General features: G+C 39.5%; 1 protein-coding gene across 1 annotated transcript in view; it reads left to right on the forward strand.

Annotated features, from left to right (window-relative positions):
- Positions 1-21,758, forward strand: part of LOC100598290 (olfactory receptor 1S1-like) — a 69,456-nt gene that overhangs the window by 38,199 nt on the left and 9,499 nt on the right. The gene's annotated exons all lie outside the window — the stretch shown is intronic.

Here is a 21,758-nt window from a genome sequence, read left to right on the forward strand (position 1 = left end):
TTCTATTTCTGTTAATAATATTTTTGGGATTTTGCTTATACTTTATACTGTAGCTAAATGTGTATTAAAATGTTGTAATAAGGTGGCAACTAAAGCAAACAATATAATGATAGTTCAACATCATGATGTCATGCCCAGGACTCATATTTCAAGCTCCATGCTAGGGGCTTTCTCTTCTTATATCCCAGTCCCCAGTCTTCCAAATTCTACAATAAGTAACCAAAGCGATATGCGTTCCTGTATTCCTCAGTATTGAGAAATGACAAAAGACAGAGGGGACTGAGATAGAATAGAGACCCCTCTTAGGGGCCTGCCAGCCCACACCCCAACCATGAAAATAAAAGAGAATTTTGAATTCCTTCAAGGGAAATTCCAGACACCTGATAGCCTTGAGAACCAAATGAACAACCTGATAAGCAAAAAGGTAATAATAGATTAAAGCAATAGCCAAGGAAATTAGAGCCACAAGATTGTTGGTTTCCTATAGAAACTAAAAATAACACCTCAACATATGTCCGTGAGTTGGTTTTCAGAAACTCAGACTCTCGCCAACTGAAAAATGCCATCTGCTGGCAGGTAGACCTCAGAAAAGAACTAATTCTGACTTCATTCTTTGTTCTAAATTTCTTCCTGAGGGTCTTGGAGACAGCCACACCCACAGGCCAGATATTAACATTTCTTTCTGCTGACCCTAAGATTTTAGATGATGCTTCGCTTCCTTAACCAATCACAAGTCAAAGAATCTGTGAATTCACCTATAACCTGTAAGCCTCTGCTTCAAGATATCTTACGCTTCTCAGCCAGGACAGTGCATAATCTCCATGTGTTGATTTACAATTTTGCCTGTTTCTTGTTTGTTTGTTTTTGATGGAGTTTTGTCTTGTTGCCCAGGCTGGAGTGCAATGGCATGATCTCGGCTCACTGCAACCTCTGCCTCCCAGGTTCAAGCAGTTCTCCTACCTCAGCCCCCCAAATAGCTGGGATTACAGGCATGTGCCACCCTGCCTGGCTAATTTTTGTATTTTTAGTACAGATGGGATAGCACCATGTTGGCCAGGCTGGTCTCAAACTCCTGACCAGATGTGATCTGCCCGCCTCAGCCTCCCAAAGTTCTGGGATTACAGGGCTGAGCCACTGCACCTGGCCTAAAAACTCTAATTTGTAAATCATCATGGAGGTCAGGTCTCAATGTGAGTTTCCCAATTATACTTGATTGATGCCTTGCAAATAAACACCCTCTTTTCTCTGACTGTAAAACCTCAGCGTATGATAGGGTTTGCCTGTGTCCCCATGCAAATCTCAACTTGAATTGTATCTCCCAGAATTCTCACATGTTGGGGGAGGGACCCAGGGGGAAGTAATTGAATCATGGGAGCCAGTCTTTCTGGTGCTATTTTCCTGATAGTGAATAAGTCTCATGAGATCTAATGGGTTTATCAGGGGTTTCTGCTTTTGCTGCTTTCTCATTTTCTCTTGCCGCTGCCATGTAAGAAGTGCCTTTCACCTCCCAACATAATTCTGAGGCCTCCTTAGCCATGTGGAACTTTAAGTCCAATTACACCTCTTTTTCTTCCCAGTCTTGGGTATGTCTTTATCAGCAGCGTGAAAACAGACGATACAGTAAATTGGTACGAGTAGAGTGGGGCATTGCTGAAAAGATACCAGAAAATGTGGACGTGACTTGGGAACTGGGTAACAGGCAGAGGTTGGAACAGTTTGGAGGGCTCAGAGGAAGACAGGAAAATGTGGGAAAGTCTGGAACTTCCTAGAGACTTGTTGAATGGCTTTGCCCAAAATGCTGATAGTGATATGGACAATAAGGTCCAGGCTGAGGTGGTCTCAGATGGAGATGAACAACTTGTTGGGAACTGGAGTAAAGGTGACTCGTTATGTTTTAGCAAAGAGACTAGCAGCATTTTGCCCCTGCTCTAGAGATTTGTGGAACTTTCAACTTGAGAAAGATGATTTAGGGCATCTGGTGGAAGAAATTTCCAAGCAGCAAAGCATTCAAGAGGTGGCTTAGGTACTGTTAAAGGCATTCGGTTTTATAAGGGAAGTGGAGCATAAAAGTTTGAAAAATTTGCAGCCTGACTATGCGATAGAAAAGAAAAACCCATTTTCTGGGGAGAAATTCAAGCTGGCTACAGAAATTTGCGTAAGTAGCAAGGAGCTTAATGTTAATCCCCAAGACTATGGGGAAAATGTCTCCATTCAATGTCACAGACCTTCACGGCAGCCCCTCTCATCACGGGCACAGAGTCCCAGGAGGAAAAAGTGGTTTTGTGGGCTGGGCCCAAGGCTCCATTGCTGTGTGCAGCCTAGGGACTTGGTGTCCTGTGTCCCAGCTGCTCCAGCCATGGCTGAAAGGGGCCAATTTTACAGCTCAGGCTGTGGCTTCAGAGGGTGGAAGCCCCAAGCCTTGGCAGCTTCATGTGGTATTGAGCCTGCGGGTGCACAGAAGAATTGAGGTTTGGGAACCTCCAACTAGATTTCAGAAGATGTATGAAAACATCTGGATGCCTAGGCAGAAGATTGCTGCAGGAGTGGGGACCTCTTGGAGAACCTCTGCTACAGCAGTGTAGAAGGGAAATGTGGGGTCAGAGCCCCTACACTGAGTCCATACTGAGGCACTGCCTAGTGGAGCTGTGAGAAGAGAGTCACCAACCTCCCGACTCCAGAATGGTAGATCCACTGACAGCTTGCACTGTGCACCTGGAAAAGCCAGACACTCAACGCCAGCCTGTGAAAGCAGCTGGGAAGGAGGCTGTACCCTGAAAAGCCACAGGGGTGGAGCTTTCTAGGACCATGGGAACCAACTTCTTGCATCGCCTGAACTGGATGTGAGACCTAGGGTCAAAGGAGATCATTTTGGAGCTTTACAATTTGACTGCCTCACCGGATTTTGGACTTGCATGGGCCCTGTAACCGCTTTGTTTTGGCCAATTTCTCCCATTTGGAATTCCAATACCTGTACCCCCATTGTATCTAGGAAGTAACTAGCTTGCTTTTGATTTTACAGGCTCATAGGTGAAAGGGACTTGCCTTGTCTCAGAGGAAACTGTGGACTGTGGACTTTTGGGTTAATGCTGAAATGGGTTAACACTTTGAGGGGCTGTTGGGAAGGCATGATTGGTTTTGTAATGTGAGGACAAGAGATTTGGAGGAGCCAGGCTTGGAAAAATATGGTTTAGCTCTGTCTCCACCCAAATCTCAACTTGAATTTTATCTCCCAGAATTCTCACTTGTAGTGGGAGGGACCCGGGGGAGGTAATTCAATCATGAGGGATGGTCTTTCCTGTGCTTTTCTCATGATAGTGAATAAGTCTCACAAGATCTGATTTTTCAGAGGTTTCCACTTTTGTTTCTTCCTCATTTTCTCTTGCTGCCACCATGTAAGAAATGTCTTTCACCTCCTGCCATAATTCTGAGGCCTCCCCAGCCATTTGGAACTGTAAATCCAATTAAATCTCTTTTTCTTCCCAGTCCCGGGTATGTCTTTATCAGCAGTGTGAAAACACACAGATACAGTGTAGAAGTTTGACTTTACTGTGCCAGGAAAGTAAACCAAAGCTTGGTTGAGTAACAAAATCAGAGTCCTGTGTACAGAATGGTTCAGCTGGGGTCCTCTGTTAAAAGTCTCAGAATGCTGAAATCAGAGTGTTGTCAGAAAAGCTGTGCCATTCCTAGAGGCTCTGGAGATGAAACTGCTTCCAAGTTCATTTTGGCTGTTGGCTAAATTCAGTTCCTTGCAGTTGTAGGATGGAGGTCCCAATTTCCTCGCTTTTAATTGCTCTCAGATGCTAGAGGCTGCTCCGATTTCTTCTCAGGCTTTTCATGTGGTATGCTTTCCTGGAAAAACTGAGTCCCTTTCACGCTTTGAATCTCTAATTTCTCTTCTGCCATCTCTCCTATGTCTTCCACTATATCTCTCCTACTTAGAGATTGAGCAAGTTCTCTGTTTTTATGGGCTCACATGGTAGATGAGACTCAGGGGATAATCTAGAATAATCTCCTTGTTTCAAGGTCTGAAACCTTAACTTTATCTGAAAAGTCTCTTCTGCCATTTGTAAACCTAAAATAATAAAAATAATTAGAATCTAATTTAAACAGAGTTCATTCAAGTGTAAAGTGTGAGGGTGAATGTTCAGGGGGCAAAGCTATATCAAAGAATGGTGATCAGTGCTCCCGGTATGGGAAAAAATAAGAACCATTTATACAGACAAAATGGAGGTGTCAAACAGAATTACAACATTTTCCATACAAAGGCTAAAACAGAGATATAAGATTTGATTCGCTACTATTGATTACATTCTAATGTAGTTGCTTAACATTGTATTGTAAAGAGGTAAATGTCACAAGGGTCTCTATCTTCATGTCATGTATAGGTTTGAATGAAAAATAGGGAGTCTGGGCCGGGCGCGGTGGCTCACACTTGTAATCCCAGCACTTTGGGAGGCCGAGGCAGGCGGATCACGAGGTCAGGAGATCGAGACCACGGTGAAACCCCGTCTCTACTAAAAATACAAAAAAATTAGCCGGGTGTGGTGGCGGGCGCCTGTAGTCCCAGCTACTCGGAGAGGCTGAGGCAGGAGAATGGCGTGAACCCGGGAGGCGGAGCTTGCAGTGAGCCGAGATCACGCCACTGCACTCCAGCCTGGGCGACAGAGCGAGACTCCATCTCAAAAAAAAAAAAAAAAAAAAGAAAAATAGGGAGTCTGGTTAATGCAGGAAATTGCAACACAAAGGTCATGCGCTAGATAAGAAAAATAGTTGTGCAATGTGAGTCAGCTTTCAGGGCTAACCTTTTCCTTTTAGCATAATACATTTGAAAGTTCCTGAAATTTTATCTTCTTCTTACACATTTAAGGTAACAGTCACAGATTCTTGGGATTCATGTGTAGACATGATTTGGGACCATTATTCACCTGCCACAATAAATAGTGGAATTTATTCCATTTTCTATTTAAAAATATAAAAGATTGACATCTCTGTATTTTGTAGACTTCCTGATTATGCTAACTTTGCTTGATTGGATATATATTGACACTCAAGGAGATTGAGGTGCTACACATTCAGAGGATACTAAATCACAATATGATCCTTTGATATCTGATCCAAGTACCACAAAATTCTAAATTCAATTTCTAATAATTATTTCTATCTCTATTTATACACACACACACACACGATATAATCATTCATATTAATGTGAGAAGCCTCTACCCATAACTGCTTTGATATTATTTACTAGCTAAATAAATTTGAGCAGGTTGTCTAATGTCTTTGTGTCTTGATTTTCTAACATATTTTACATAGGAAATAGTGGTAAATCTGCCTAATAGTGTTGTTAAGATTAATGGATTAATAATATATGTAAAGCACTTATAAAAGTACCTGGAGTATGACACTAAAATATACTAAATATATTTTAAATATACTTAAATATATAAAATATATAATAAATATATACTAAAATATATAAAATAAAACTATGAATATTATTGTTTTATGTGAATCCAGTTTTGACAGACCTTAAAAATATTTAATTGCTCTAACATTAACGGTAATATGTACAAAAATTCAAATACATAAATTAATAAAGACCCCCCAATAATCTTCTGTTGAAGATATATGTGAATTTTAAAGTGATTTTACAGTTTTAGTGGGCCATTTTGGCATAGCTGCACAAAAATATTCTACATTGATCCAATGTAAAGTTATATGGCATGATTTGTAAATAAGGTCTGAGATATGCAGTTCTTTCCATTGCATCTCCCTATCAATATACACAAGCACTTTTGATGTAATGGTAAAGTGGAGGTGGGTGGGGACTACATTCTATAGTCCTATATTTAGATCTCAGTCTTTTAGTGAGCCTGTATCTTTAGTTTGTGACCCTGATATGTACTTCTTAGTCATTTTTTTCTCTCCTCTTTGGCGAGACAAAAAGATTATTAGGGGCTGTAATTGGGTGTCCCCTTTTTTCCAAGTTGGTTAGACTCTGGTAAATAGTTTCTCTTGAGGACAGTCCTTATTAAGTAGAACTGAATACTCTGAGCATATTTCTTTTTATAATTGGAAAATGTTTATTTTTTTCCAATTTTATTTTACATTCAGTGGGTACATATGCAAGGGGGAAGGGGAAAATAGGCATTTGAAATATGTTATTGTGAATGATGCTGCAATAAACAAAAGGGTGTGTGTGTCTTTTTGGTAGAACACTTCATTTTTCTTTTGGTAGGTAAACCAAAAAGTATCTGAGAAAGGCGTCAATCAATTTAGAGGTTTACTTTGCCAAGGTTAAAAATTATAACCCACAGGAGGGCCTGAGAATATGTGCCCACAATGGTTGTGGGTAATAGCATGATGCTGAGGTTGAATGTATGAAGAATCCACCAACCAGGTAGTGAGTATAGTATCCAATAGTTAGTCTTCTTACAACCCTTAACCCCTGCCATGTCCCCTTGGATTCCCCAGAGTGTATTGTTTCTATTTTTAAAACCATGTATACCGAGTGTTTAGTTCCCACTTATAAGTGAGAACACGTGGTACTTGGTTTTCTGTTTCTTCATTAATTCGCTTAGAAGAATAGTTTCCAGCTGCATCCATGTTGCTGCAAAGGACATAATTTTGAGCAGTTTAAAGATTTCTCAAAAAATGGGACGCAGATTAGCATTAGACCCAGCAATCCCCCTACTGGGTATATACGTGCTGAACCAAAAATTAAAATTCTAAGTCCCCCAACTGACCGAATGGACCTTCTTCTCAGCCAAGGGGACACAAAGAAACATAAAAAACTAGTTTAGAGCATGATAAGAAGTGGGAGTTAGACATATCTCATTATACTCTCATTTCTTTGGAGTTCAGGCACAACTAACTAGCGTTAACATTAAAATAGAGATCCTAAGACTAACAGAAAAAAAACTCTTTGAAGGAATTAAATACCAACTCCAGCCTGACTCTGTTATAACATCACAAGACAGATAACAGGCCTTAAAAGGAAATAAAAGTATTTTAATTAGGTGGCTGGCAAGATAGCTCAATAGGAACAGCTCCAGTCTGCAGCTCCCAGCGAGATCAATGCAGAAGGCAGGTGATTTCTGCATTTCAAACTGAGGTACCTGGGTCATCTCACTGGGACTGGTTAGTCAGTGGGTGCAGTCCACAGAGGGTGAGTCAAAGCAGGGTGGGACGTTGCCTCACCCGGGAAGCACAAGGGGTTGGGGAACTCCCTCCCCTAGCCAACAGAAGCCATAAGAGACTGTGCCTTGAGGGACAGTGCATTCTGGCCCACATACTACGCTTTTTCCACAGCCTTCACAACCCCCAGACCAGGAGATTCCCTCAGATGCCTAGGCCACTAGGGCCCTGGGTTTCAAGCAAAAAACTGGGCGGCCATTTGGGCAGAAACCGACCTAGATGCAGGAGTTTTTTTTCATACCTCAGTGGCACCTGGAATGCTAGCAAGACAGAACCATTCACTCCCCTGGAAAAAGGACTGAAGCCAAGGAGCCAAATGATCAGCTCAGAGGATCCCACCCCCACAGAGCCCAGCAAGAGAGGATCCACTGGCTTGAAATTCTTGCTGCCAGCACAGCAGTCTGAAGTTGACCTGGGATGCTCCAGCTTGGTGGGCGGAGGGGCGTCTGCCAATAGTGAGGCTTGAGTAGGCAGTTTTCCCCTCACAGTATAAACAAAGCTGCCAGGAAGTTCGAACTGGGCAAAGCCCACCACAGTTCTGCAAAGCTGCTGTAGCCAGACTGCCTCTCTACATTCCTCCTTTCTGGGCAGGGCATCACTGAAAGAAAGGCAGCAGCCACAGTCAGGGGCTTATAGATAAAACTCCCATCTCCCTGTGACAGAGCACCTTGGGGAAGGGGCAGCTGTGGACGCGGCTTCAGCAGAGTTAAACGTTCCTGCCTGCTGGCTCTGAAAAGAGCAGCAGATCTCCCAGCATAGTGCTCGACCTCTGCTAAGGAACAGACAGCCTCCTCAAGTGTGTCCCTGACCCCTGTACCTTCTGTCTGGGAGACACTTCCCAGCAGGGGTCGACAGACACCTCATATAGGAGAGCTCTGGCTGGCATCTGGCGGGTGTCCCTCTGGGAAGAAGCTTCCAGAGGAAGAAACAGGCAGCAATCTTTGCTGGTCTGCAGCCTCTGCTGGTGATACCCAGGCAAACAGGGTCTGGAGTGGACGTCCAGCAAACTCCAGCAGACCTGCAGCAGAGGGGCCTGTCAGAAGGAAAACCAACAAACAGAAAGGAATAACATCAACATAAACCAAAAGAACGTCCACACAGAAACCCCATCCAAAGGTCACCAACATCAAAGACCAAAGGTAGATAAATCCACAAAGATGAAGAAAAACCAGTGCAGAAAGGCTGACAATTCCAAAAACCAGTACTCCTTTTCTCCAAAGATCACAACTCCTTGCCAGGAATGGAACAAAACTAGATGGAGAATGAGTTTGATAAATTGAAAGAAGTAGGCTTCAGAAGGTGGGTAATAACAAACTCCTACAACCTAAAGAAGCAGGTTCTAACCCAATGCAAAAAAACTAAGAACCTTGAAAAAAGGTTAGAGGAATTGCTAACTGGAATAACCAGTTTAGAGAAGAACATAAACGAACTGATGGAGCTGAAAACCACAGTATGAGAACTTCGTGAAGCATACACAAGTATCAATAGCTGAATCGATCAAGCAAAAGAAAGGATATCAGAGATTAAAGATAAAATTACTGAAATAAAGTGCAAAGACAAGATTAGAGAAAAAAAATGAAAAGGGACAAAGCCTCCAAGAAATATGGGACTTTGTGAAAAACCAAATCTACGTTTGATTGGTGTACATGAAAGTGACAGGGAGAATGGAAACAAGCTGGGAAACACTCTTCAGGATATTGTCCAGGAGAACTTCTGCAATCTAGCAAGACATGCCAAAATTCAAATTCAGGAAATACAAAGTACATCACAAACATACTCCTTGAGAAGAGGAACCCAAAGGCAAATATTCATCAGATTCACCAAGGTTGAAATGAAAGAAAAAATGTTAAGGGCAGCCAGAGAGAAAGGTTGGGTTACCCACAAAGGGAAGCCCATTGGACTAAGTGGATCTCTCTGCAGAAACCCTACAAGCCAGAAGAGAGTGAGGGCCACTATTCAACATTCTTGAAGAAAATAATTTTCCACCCAGAATTTCATATCCAGCCAAACTAAGCTTCATAAGAAAAGAAGAAAAAAAATACTTTACAGACAAGCAAATGCTGAGTGATTTTGTCACCACCAGGCCTGCCTTACAAGAGCTCTAGAAGGAAGCACTAAATATGGAAATGAAAAACTAGTACCAGCCACTGCAAAAACATACCAAATTTTAAAGACCATTGACACCATGAAGAAACTGCATCAACTAATGGGCAAAATAACCAGCTAGCATCATAATGACAGGATCAAATTCACACATAACAATGGTACCCTTAAATGTAAACAGGCTAAATGCCCCAACTAAGAGACACAGACTGGCAAATTGGATACAGAGTCAAGACCCATCAGTGTGCTGTATTCAGGAGACCTATCTCATGTGCAAAGAAACTCATAGGCTCAAAAAAAAAGGAATGGAGAAATATTTACCAAGCAAATGGAAAACAAAAAACAAGCAGAGGTTGTGATCCTAGTCTCTGATAAAACAGACTTTAAATCAACAAAGACCAACAAAGACAAAGAAGGGCATTACATAATGGTGAAAAATCAATGCAACAAAAAGAGCTAACATATATATGTGTGTGTGTATGTATATATATATATATATATACATACACATACACACACATATGTATACATACATATGTACACACACATACACCCAATACAGGAGCACCCAGATTTATAAAGGAAGTTCTTACAGACCTACAAAGAGACTTAGACTCCCACACAATAATAGTGAGGGACTTTAACACCCCACTGTCAATATCAGACAGATCAACAAGACAGAAAATTAACAATGATATTCAGGACTTGAATTCAGCTCTGGACCAAGCAGACCAAATAGACGTTTACAGAACTCTCCACCCCAAATCAACAGAATAAACATTCTTCTCGGCACCACATCACACATATTCTAAAATTGACCACATAATTGGAAGTAAAATACTCATCAGCAAATGCAAAAAAAAATGGAAATCATAAAAAGTCTCTCAAACCACAGTGCAACCAAATTAGAACTCAGGATTAAGAAAGTCACTCAAAATCCCACAACTACATAAAAACCGAACAACCCGTTCCTGAATAATTACTGGGTAAACAACAAAGTTAAGGAAGAAATAAATAATTTCTTAGAAAACAATGACAACAAAGACACAATGTACCACACTCTCTGGGACACAGCTAAAGCGGTGTTTAGAGGGAAATTTATAGCACTAAATTCCTACAGGAGAAAGCAGAAAAGATCTAAAATTGACATCCTAGCATCATGATTAAAAGAATTAGAGAAGAGCAAACAAATTCAAAACCTAGCAGAAGACAAGAAATAACTAAGATGAGAGCAGAACTGAAGGAGATAGAGACATGAAAAACCCTTAAAAATCAATGAATCCAGGAGGTGGTTTTCTGAAAAGATTAACAAAATAGATGGACCACTAGCCAGACTAATAAAAAAGAAAAGAGAGAAGAATCAAATAGACACAATAAAAATGAAAAAGGGGATATCACCACTGATACCACAGAAATACAAACTACCATCAGAGAATACACTACACATCAGGAAGAAATCGAATCTCTGAGTTGACCAATAACAAGTTCTGAAATTGAGGCAGTAATAGCCTACCAACCAAAATGAGCCCAGGACAAGATGCATTCACAGCCAAATTCGACCAGAGGTACAAAGAGGAGCTGGTACCATTCCTTCTGAAACCACTCCAAACAACAGATAAAGAGGGACTCTTCCCTGACTTATTTTATGAGGCCAACATCATTCTGACACCAAAACCTGGGAGAGACACAACAAAAACAGAAATTTTCAGGCCAATATCCCTGATGAACATCGAGGCGAAAATCCTTAATAAAATAATGGCAAACTGAATCCAGCAGCACATCAAAAAGCTTATGTACCACGATCAATTTGGCTTCATCCCTGGGATGCAAGGCTGGTTCAACATATGCAAATCAATAAACATAATCCATCATAAAAATAGAAACAATGACAAAAACCACATGATTATCTCAATAGATGCAGAAAAGGCCTTTGACGAAATTCAACAACCCTTCATGCTAAAAACTCTCAATAAATTTGGTATTGATGGGACGTATCTCAAAATAATAAGAGCTATCTATGACAAACCCACAGCCAATATCATACTGAATGGGCAAAAACTGGAAGCATTCCCTTTGAAAACTGGCACAAGACAGGGATGCCCTCTCTCACCACTCCTATTCAACAGTGTTCGAAGTTCTGGCCAGGGCAATTAGGCACGAGAAGGAAATAAAGGGTATTCAATTAGGAAAAAAGGAAGTCAAATTGTCCCTGTTTGCAGATGACATGATTGTATATCTAGAAAACCCCATTGTCTCAGCCCAAAATCTCCTTAAGCTGATAAGCAACTTCAGCAAAGTCTCAGGATACAAAATCAATGTACAAAAATCACAAGCATACTTATACACCAATAACAGACAAACAGAGAGCCAAATCAGGAGTGAAATCCCATTCACAATTGCTTCAAAGAGAATAAAATACCTAGGAATCCAACTTACAAGGGACGTGAAGGACCTCTTCAAGGAGAACTACAAACCACTGCTCAATGAAATAAAAGAGGATACAAACAAATGGAAGAACATTCCATGCTCATGGGTTGGAAGAATCAATATCTTGAAAATGGCCATACTGCCCAAGATAATTTATAGATTCAATGCCATCCCCATCAAGCTACCAATGACTTCCTTCACAGAATTGGAAAAAAGTACTTTAAAGTTCATATGGAACCCAAAAAGGGCCCGTATTGCCAGGTCAATCCTAAGCCAAAAGTGTTATTTTGGCTTAGGATTGGCTGGAGGCATCATGCTACCTGACTTCAAACTGTACTACAAGGCTACAGTAACCAAAACAGCATGGTACTGGTACCAAAACAGAGATATAGATTAATGGAACAGAACAGAGCCCTCAGAAATAATGCCACATATCTACAACTATCTGATCTTTGACAAACCTGATAAAAACCAGCAATGGGGAAAGGATTCCCTATTTAATAAATGGTGCTGGGAAAACTGGCTAGCCATATGTAGAAAGCTGAAACTGGATCCCTTCCTTACACCTTATACAAAAATTAATTCAAGATGGATTAAAGACTTACATGTTAGACCTAAAACTATAAACACCCTAGAAGAAAACCTAGGCATTACCATTCAGGGCATAGGCATGGGCAAGGACTTCATGTCTGAAACACCAAAAGCAATGGCAACAAAAACCAAAATTGACAAATGGGATCTAATTAAACTAAAGAGCTTCTGCAAAGCAAAAGAAATTACCATCAGAGCGAACAGGCAACCTACAAAATGGGAGAAAATTTTTGCAACCTACTCATCTGACAAAAGGCTAATATCCGGAATCTACAATGAACTCAAACAAATTTACAAGAAAAAATCAAACCACCCCATCAAAAAGTGGGCAAAGGACATGAACAGACACTTCTCAAAAGAAGATATTTATGCAGCCAAAACACACATGAAAAAATGCTCATCATCACTGGCCATCAGAGAAATGCAAATCAAAACCACAATGAGATACCATCTCATGCCAGTCAGAATGGCCATCATTCAAAAGTCAGGAAACAACAGGTGCTGGAGAGGATGTGGAGAAATAGGAACACTTTTACACTGTTGGTGGGACTGGAAACTAGATCAACCATTGTGGAAGTCAGTGTGGCAATTCCTCAGGGATCTAGAACTAGAAATACCATTTGACCCAGCCATCCCATTACTGAGTATATACCCAAAGGACTATAAATCATGCTGCTATAAAGACACATGCACATGTATGTTTATTGCGGCACTATTCACAATAGCAAAGACTTGGAACCAACCCAGATGTCCAACAACGATAGACTGGATTAAGAAAATGTGGCACATATACACCATGGAATACTATGCAGCCATAAAAAATGTCCTTTGTAGGGACATGGATGAAACTGGAAACCATCATTCTCAGTAAACTATTGCAAGGACAAAAAAACCAAACACCGCATGTTCTCACTCATAGGTGGGAACTGAACAACGAGAACACATGGACACAGGAAGGGGAACATCACACTCCGGGGACTGTTGTGGGGTGGGGGGAGGGGGGAGGGATAGCATTAGGAGATATACCTAATGCTAAATGAGGAGTTAATGGGTGCAGCACACCAACATGGCACATGGATACATATGTAACAAACCTGCACATTGTGCACATGTACCCTAAAACTTAAAGCATAGTAATAATAAAATAAAATTAAATTAAATTAAAAAAAAGACACATAAAGAAAAAAAAAGAGCTATTTATGACAAACCCACCGCCAATATCATACTGAATAGGCAAAAGCTGGAAGCATTCCCCTTGAAAACCAGCACAAGATAAGGATGCTGTCTCTCACCACTCCTACTAAATCTAGTATAGGAAGTTCTGGACAGGGCAATCAGGCAAGAAAAAGAAATAAAGGGTATTCAAACAAGAAGAGAGAAGTCAAATTGTCTCTGTTTGCAGATGACATGACTGTATATTTAGAAAACCCTATCATTTCAGCCCAAAATCTCCTTAAGCTGAGAAACAACTTCACCAAAGTCTCAGGATACAAAATAGATGTGCAAAAATCACAAGCATTCCTATACACCAATAACTGGCAGAGAGCCAAATCATGAGTGAACTCCCATTCACAATTGCTACTAAGAGGGTAAAATACCTAGGAATACAACTTACAAGGGATGTGAAGGACCTCTTGAAGTAGAACTACAAACCACTGCTCAAGGAATTAAGAGAGGACACAAACAAATGGAAAAGCATTCCATGCTCATGGATAAGAAGAATCAGTATCGTGAAAATGGCCATAATCCCCAAAGTAATTTATAGGTTCAATGCTATCGCCATCAAGCTACTATTGACTTTCTTCACAGAATTAGAAAAAAAATTACTTTAAATTTCATATGGAACCAAAAAAGAACCCATATAGCCAAGACAACCCTAAGCAGAAAGAACAAAGCTGGAGGCATCACACTACCTGACTTCAAACAATACTACAACACTGCGATAACCAAAAGAGCATGGTACTGGTACCAAATCAGATATATAGACTGATGGAACAGAATAGAGGCCTCATAAATAACGCCACACATCTACAACCAACTGATCTTTGACAAAACTGACAAAAACAAGCAATGGAGAAATGATTCTGTATTTAATAAATGGTGTTGGGAAAACTGGCTAGCCATATGCAGAAAACTGAAACTGGACCCTTTCCTTACAGCTTATACAAAAATTAAGTCAAGATGTATTAAAGACTTAAACCTAAGTCCTAAAACCATAAAAACCCTAGAATAAAACCTAGGCAATACCATTCAGGACATAGGCATAAGCAATCACTTCATGGCTAAAACACCAAAAGCAATTTCAACCAAAGCCAAAATTGACAAATGGGATCTAATTAAACTAAAGAGCTCCTGCAGAGCAAAACAAATTATCATTAGAATGAACAGGCAACCTACAGAATGGGAGAAAAGTTTTGCAATCTATCCATCTGACAAAGGGCTAATATCCAGAATCTACAAAGAACTTACACAAATTTACAAGATAAACAGCCCCATCCAAAAAGTGAGTGAAGAATATGAACAGACACTTCTCAAAAGAAGACATTTATGTGGCCAACAAACATATGAAAAAAAGCTCATCATCACTGTTCATTAGAGAAATGAACATCAAATCCTCAAGGAGATACCATCTCACGCCAGTCAGAATGGTGATCATTAAAAAGTCAGGAAACAACAGATGCTGGAGAGGATGTAGAGAAATAGGAATGCTTTTACACTGTTGGTGGGAGTGTCAATTAGTCCAACCATTGTGGAAGACAGTGTGGCGATTCCTCAAGGATCTAGAACCAGAAATACCATTTGACCCAGCAATCCCATTACTGGGTATATACCCAAAGGATTATAAGTCATTCTACTATAAAGACACATGCACACGTATGTTTATTGCAGCAATGTTCATAATAATGAAGACCTAAATGCCCATCAATGATAGATTGGATAAAGAAAATGTGGCACATATACAACATGGAATACTATGCAGCCATAAAAATGGATGAGTTCATATCCTTTGCAGGAACATGGATTAAACCATAATTCTCAGCAAACTAACACAGGAACAGAGAACCAAACACCGCATGTTCTCACTCATAAGTGGGAGGTGAACAATGAGAACACATGGACACAGGGAGGGGAACATCACACACTGGGGCCTGTCAGGGGGTGGGGTCCTAGGGGAGGGATAGCATTAGGAGAAATACCTAATATAGATGATGGGTTGATGGGTGCAGCAAACCACCATGGCATGTGTATACCTATGTAACAAACCTGCATGTTCTGCACATGCATACCAGAACTTAAAGTATAATAAAAAAAAATTGAAAAATGGGATCTAATTAAACTAAGGATCTTCTTTATAGCAAAAAAAAACCTATCAACAGAGTAATCAGACCACTTACAGAATCAGAGAAAATGTTTGAAAACTATGCACCTGAGAAAGGTTTAATACCCAGAATCTATAAGGAAATCAAACCAATCAACAAGCAATAATCAAAAACCCCCATTAAAAATGGGCAAAGGACATGAAGAGACCCTTTTCAAAGAAAGACATACATGCAGCCAACATGCATATGAAACAAATGCACAACATCACTAACAATTAGACAAAATGCAACTGAAAACCACAATGAGATATCATCTCACACCATTCAGAATGGCTACTTTTAAAAAATCAAAAAATAACACATGCTACCAAGGTTGTAGAGAAACGTGAAGGCTTATGCACTGCTGGTGCGAATACGTATCAATCTATCCATTGTGGAAAGCAGTTTGGTGTTTTCTCAACAAACATAAAAACAACTACCATTCTACCCAGCAATCCCATTATTGAATATATATCCAGAAGAATATAAATTGTTCTACCATAAAGATAAAGGCACACATATGTTCATTTGCAGCACTATTCACAATAGCGAAGACATGGAATTTACCTAAGTTCTCATTAATGGTAGACTAGATAAAGAAAATGTGGTACATATGCATCGTGGAATACTACACAGCCATAAAAAAGAGAATGAGACCATGTCCTTTCCAACAACATTTATGGAGCTGGAGGCCATTATCCTAAGCAAACTAATGTTGCAACGGAAAAACCAAATACTTCATATTCCCATTTATAAATGGGAGCTGAACATTGAGTATACATGGATACACAGAAGCCAACAAAAGACACCAGGGCCTATTTGAGGGTAGAAGGTGGGAGGAGGGTAATGATCCAAAAGCTACTTATCATATACTATGCTTATTACCTGGGTAACAAAATAGTTTGTACATCAAACCCCTGTGACATGCAATTTACCTGTATAACAAACCTGCACTTCTACCCCTGTACGTAAAATAATAGTTAAAAAGACAAAAGAAAAGAAAAAGTTAGAGATAACAAAAATCTCAAGACTTGAGGAATAAAGTCATTTAAACTTTAAAAGTTTAAAAGTCATTAAAATGTCATTCAGAGTAGCAGAACATGGTATCCTCCCCTTGGGTCTCAAATATTTAAGTGGGTTTTATTGCCTGCGAGGCTCCTGCATAGATTAATACTGGATTTCGGGGAAAAAGGGAGAAGGATACTGAACACTGACCTTCGTGAATTCTGAGTTCTCCATACCAGCTATATACTGATCAACCTTAATGTATGAATGTAAGCAATTGATAAAAATCCTAGTACACACAGGAGGATAATTAAGAACAAAGCAAAAAAACTTTAATTGCACAAATTCCAAATGAAATATAGCAAATCAAATATAGGAGTATACTTCAAGAATAAGACCCCATGATGAAGTTTAGGCCAAGAGCAAAAGGATAAGTCAACATACGAATAAAGTAATTTAACACATTAATATGTCAAAAAGGAATTTATATGTTTATTCTGATAGATGACAAAAAAACATTTAATAAAATTGAGTATCTCCCTGACTTGAAAAAAATGGTAACTGTGGAATTCCAAAAAGTAAATTTTCTTTATTTTATAAATAGCATTTATGTGAACTCAAGTACAAATATATTATATTTAAAGTTAAAACACAAAATTCATTTCTAATAAAAGCAAGAGCAAGAGAAACATGTTTCCTTTTCACTCTATTAGCCGACATTATTCTGAAAGCTGTAAGTAATACAATACAAAAAGGAAAATCAAGAGAGATAAATTCAATCAATGAACATCAACATTTCTATATACTAGCAATAACCAAGTAGGAAATGTAATAAGGAGAAAAGTTGCCATTATCAACAACAGCTATAAAATATCTAGAAATAATCCTGAGAAACCCTAACATAAAGGTACAAAAAACATATAAAGAACACTACAAAACTTAACTGAAGGATATAAAATAAAGACAAATGTAGAAACTTATCATATCCCTTAATGAGAAAATGCAATTCTGCCAGAATCTTAATTTTTCTTATATAATTCTACGTATTTAATACAACTTCTCTCAGAATCCAGTGTTGAGAAAGAAATAGGAATTCTACATTTTTTTTTGGCAGGGTCTAAATGAGTACAGCCATTATGAAGGGTGATTTGGTATTATCTATTTTTTAAATCTGCAAACATTTTTATCCAGAATTCCATTTCTAGAAATTTATCTAACAAAAATAACTAAAGAAATGACTTACGTTGAATGTAGAATTATAATAACTGGAGTCATCTTTATCAGCAAATATATAGAATAGCCTAAAGTTCATTAATAGAGATTAATAAGTGATGGTATATTCATGCATTGAAATATTTCTCACATTTTAGTATTACGTAACTACTGGAAAGAATGACGCAAATCTCTATTTAGTGACTTGGAAAAAATTATACATATATGTTAACTAGCGTTAACATGTTCCCCCCACTCTCCCTTTGCTCTAGGAACTGAAATCTAGAAATCGAATGTGGATGAGGAAAGAGCTTGGAGACACTGTGAGGGAAAGACACTTGGAAAAGCTGCAGACATTTTCCCAGATCCAGAATTGAGAGCAGGATACCACTTTTAACACCAGTGCATACAAACTCAGCCATTCCTTGGTGACGCAGCAGCGTGTCTGCACAGGCATTTCAGTCTCGGGCCAGAGACCAGAGTACCTGCTCTGGAGCAGGATAGGGGCCTCCACAGCCAGTACTGTGGAAAGTGCCTTAGCAGTAGGCACTGGAAATGTGCTTTCCCCGTTACTAGTCTGGATGGGAGGAGAATTATTACAGCTGTAGTTTCTCCTGGACAGTGAGATGCAGCCAGGGCCTGCTTGACAACTTGAAACTGATCTGTGTGTGCCATTTCTGGGTCCACCACCCTGTTCCCCTGAGATCGTGGTGCAGTGAGGCCTCTCTGCTCCACAACCAGGCAGAATTGCAGGCATATGGAACACCTGTGTACCTGGTTCAGCGGCCTGAACCACCCCACCCTTCCTGGACATAGATCTTGGTGCAGTGTGGCTCTGCTCCATGATCATGCAGACCTCCAGGCACTCAGGGCAATTGTTTACCTGGCCCAGCAGCCTGAACTGCCCCACCCTTCCTGAACATAGACATGGTTTAGCAGGGCTCTCTCTGCTCCACACCCAGGCAGATCTCTAGGCATCTGAAGTAGCCATTTGCCTGGTTCGGCAGGCTGAGCCACCCCACCCTTCATGGACATAGATCTTGATGCAGTAGGGCTCTGTCTGCTCCACGCCCAGGCAGATCTCCAGACATCTAGAGCACTCACTCTCCTGGAATAGGAGCTTAGGCTACCTCTTATCTTATCCCCATGCAGAGAATATTTGGAGCCAAAGAGGTTTCCCAGCTCCATGCCCAAGCAAACCTCTGGAGGCCTGCTGGCCACCCACTGGACTTTCCCCTGGCACTGGTGTTTGTGTCTGCCATCAGGGGACCAACAGGTGGAACTGCCCAGTCTGGCCCCACTATTCATGGCTCCCACCCCACCAGGGCTAAGCAGGGATCTCAGATCTCTGTGCAGTCTACAAATCAGCCCAATGCCTGAGGCAACAGAGAGCTTCTGCTAGTAAACAAGGACTAAGTATATACCTAGCCTCCGTGGCTACAGTTAACTGTTATCTATAAGTGCCATCTACAGGCTTATAGGACAAACTGCACAGCCCAATATAAAGCCTGCTGAAAGAATTGCACAGGGCTATAGAAGCAAAGCCAAAAGACCTTACCCAGCATTCTCTACAGTAAGGGAAAGAAAAAAAAATTTCTTTAAAAAATAAAAAAAAAAATATAGTGAAAGAAAAAAATCTTACCCCCAAATTAGAAGTGCTAGCATCTCCAAATGAAGAGAAACCAGCATAAGAATCCTGGCACTATGAAAAATCTGAATGTAGCGAAACCACCAAAAGATTGCGCTAGCCTTTCAGCAATGGTCCTTAACCAAAATGGAAACTCAGAAGTGACAGATGAAGAATTCAAAACATGGATGGCAAGAAAGCTCAGTGAGATGCAAGACGAGGTTGAAAATCAATAAAAATAAACTTCTAAAGCAATTCAGGAAAGGAAGAGACAAACATCTTAAAAAGAAATAAATCAGAGTTTCTCCAACTGAAAAACTCACTTAAGGAATTTCAAAATACAACTGAAAGCTTTATTAATAAACTGGACCAGCAGAAGAAATAATTTTGGAGCTTGAAGATGAGACTTTTGAGCTAACCCAGTCTGATAAAAATGAAAAAGTAATTTTTTAGAATGAGCAAAGCCTTCAAGAGCTATGGAATTATGCAACATGACCAAATCTACAAATTATTGTAATTCCTGAGAAGAGAAAAAGCAAACAACTTGGAAAATATATTTGAGGGAATAATTCAAGAAAACTTCCATTATCTTGCTAGAGAGGTAGACATCCAGGTACAAGAAATACAGAGAACACCTGTGAGATAGTGAACACCACAAAGGCATAAAGTAACCAGAATGTTCAAGGTATTTATTGTATAATAAAGAAAAAACATTGAAAGCAGTTAGAGAAGGGCAGATCACATAAAAAGGGAATCCCATCAGGCTAACAGTGGACTTATCAGAAGAAACCTTACATGCCAGAAGATATGGGAGGCCCATTTTCAGCATTTTAAAAAAAAAGAAAGTCCAACAAAGAATTTCATATTCCAGCAAACTAAGCTTCGTAACCTAAGGAGAAATAAAATATTTTCCAGACAAGCAAGCACTAGGAAAATTTGTTACTACTGGACCATACTTACAAGAGATCCTTAAGAGAGTTCTAATCATGGAAAGAAAAGTATGATACCCACTACCACAAAAACATACTTAACATACTTAAACATAAAGTACATAGCCCGCAGGCCCTACAAAACCCAATATAAACTAAAAAGTAACCAGCTGACAATCTCACGATAGGATCAAACCTCACATATCAACATTAGCCTTGAATGTAAATGGTCTAAATACCCCACTTAAGAGGCATGGAGTGACAAGCTGGATAAAACACAAAAGGCAACCATCTGCTGTCTCGAAGAGACCCATCTCACATGTAATGATACCCAAAGGCTCAAAGTAAAGAGGTGAAAAAGTACAACATAAATGGAAAAAAAATAGAGCAGACATCACTATTATTGTATCATGTAACGTAGACTTTAAGAACAGGAAAAAGGACAAAGAAGGACATTATGTAATGATAAAGTGTTCAATTCAACAAGAAGACTTAACTATCCTAAATATATACGCACTTAACATCAGAAAATCCCAATTCATAAAAGAAGGACTTCTAAGACCTACATGTAGACTTACAAAGCCACACAATAATAGTGGTGAACTTCAACACTCCACAAACAGCATTAGACAGATCATTGAGACAGAAAACTAACAGAGAGACTCTGAACTTAAATCAGTCGCTTGACCAATTGGACCTAATAGATATCTACAAAATATTCCACCCATCAACCATAGAATATGCATTCTCATCTGCACACAGAACATAGTCCACGATTATTACACAGAACATGCTCAGCCATAAATCAAACATCATTAAATTCAAAAAAATCAAAATTATATCAACCATACTCTTGTACCACAATGGAATAAAGACAGAAATTAATACCAAGAAGCTCTTTCAAAACCATTCAATTACATAAAAATTAAACAATTTGCTCCTGAATGACTTTTGGGTAAACAATAAAATCAAGGCAAAAAATCAGAAAATCAGTTGAAATAAATGAAAACAGAGACAGAACATACGAAAATCTCTAGATGCAGCAAAAGCAGTGTTAAGAGGAAAGTTTATAGCATTAAATGCCTACCTCAAAAGTTGGAAAGATCTCAAATTAACAATCTAACATCACACCTAGAAGAACTAGAAAAACAAGGAAAAAATGAAGCCCAAAGCTAGCAGAAGAAAAGAACTAAAACCACAGTGGAGTTGAATGAAATTGAAACAAAAAATTCATACAAAGAATCAACAAAACCAAAAGTTGGTTCTTTGAAAGGACAGGCTGCTTGCTAGATTAACAAGGAAAAC

This window comes from Nomascus leucogenys, chromosome X, assembly GCF_006542625.1.
Source record: "Nomascus leucogenys isolate Asia chromosome X, Asia_NLE_v1, whole genome shotgun sequence".
NCBI lineage: Eukaryota > Metazoa > Chordata > Mammalia > Primates > Hylobatidae > Nomascus > Nomascus leucogenys.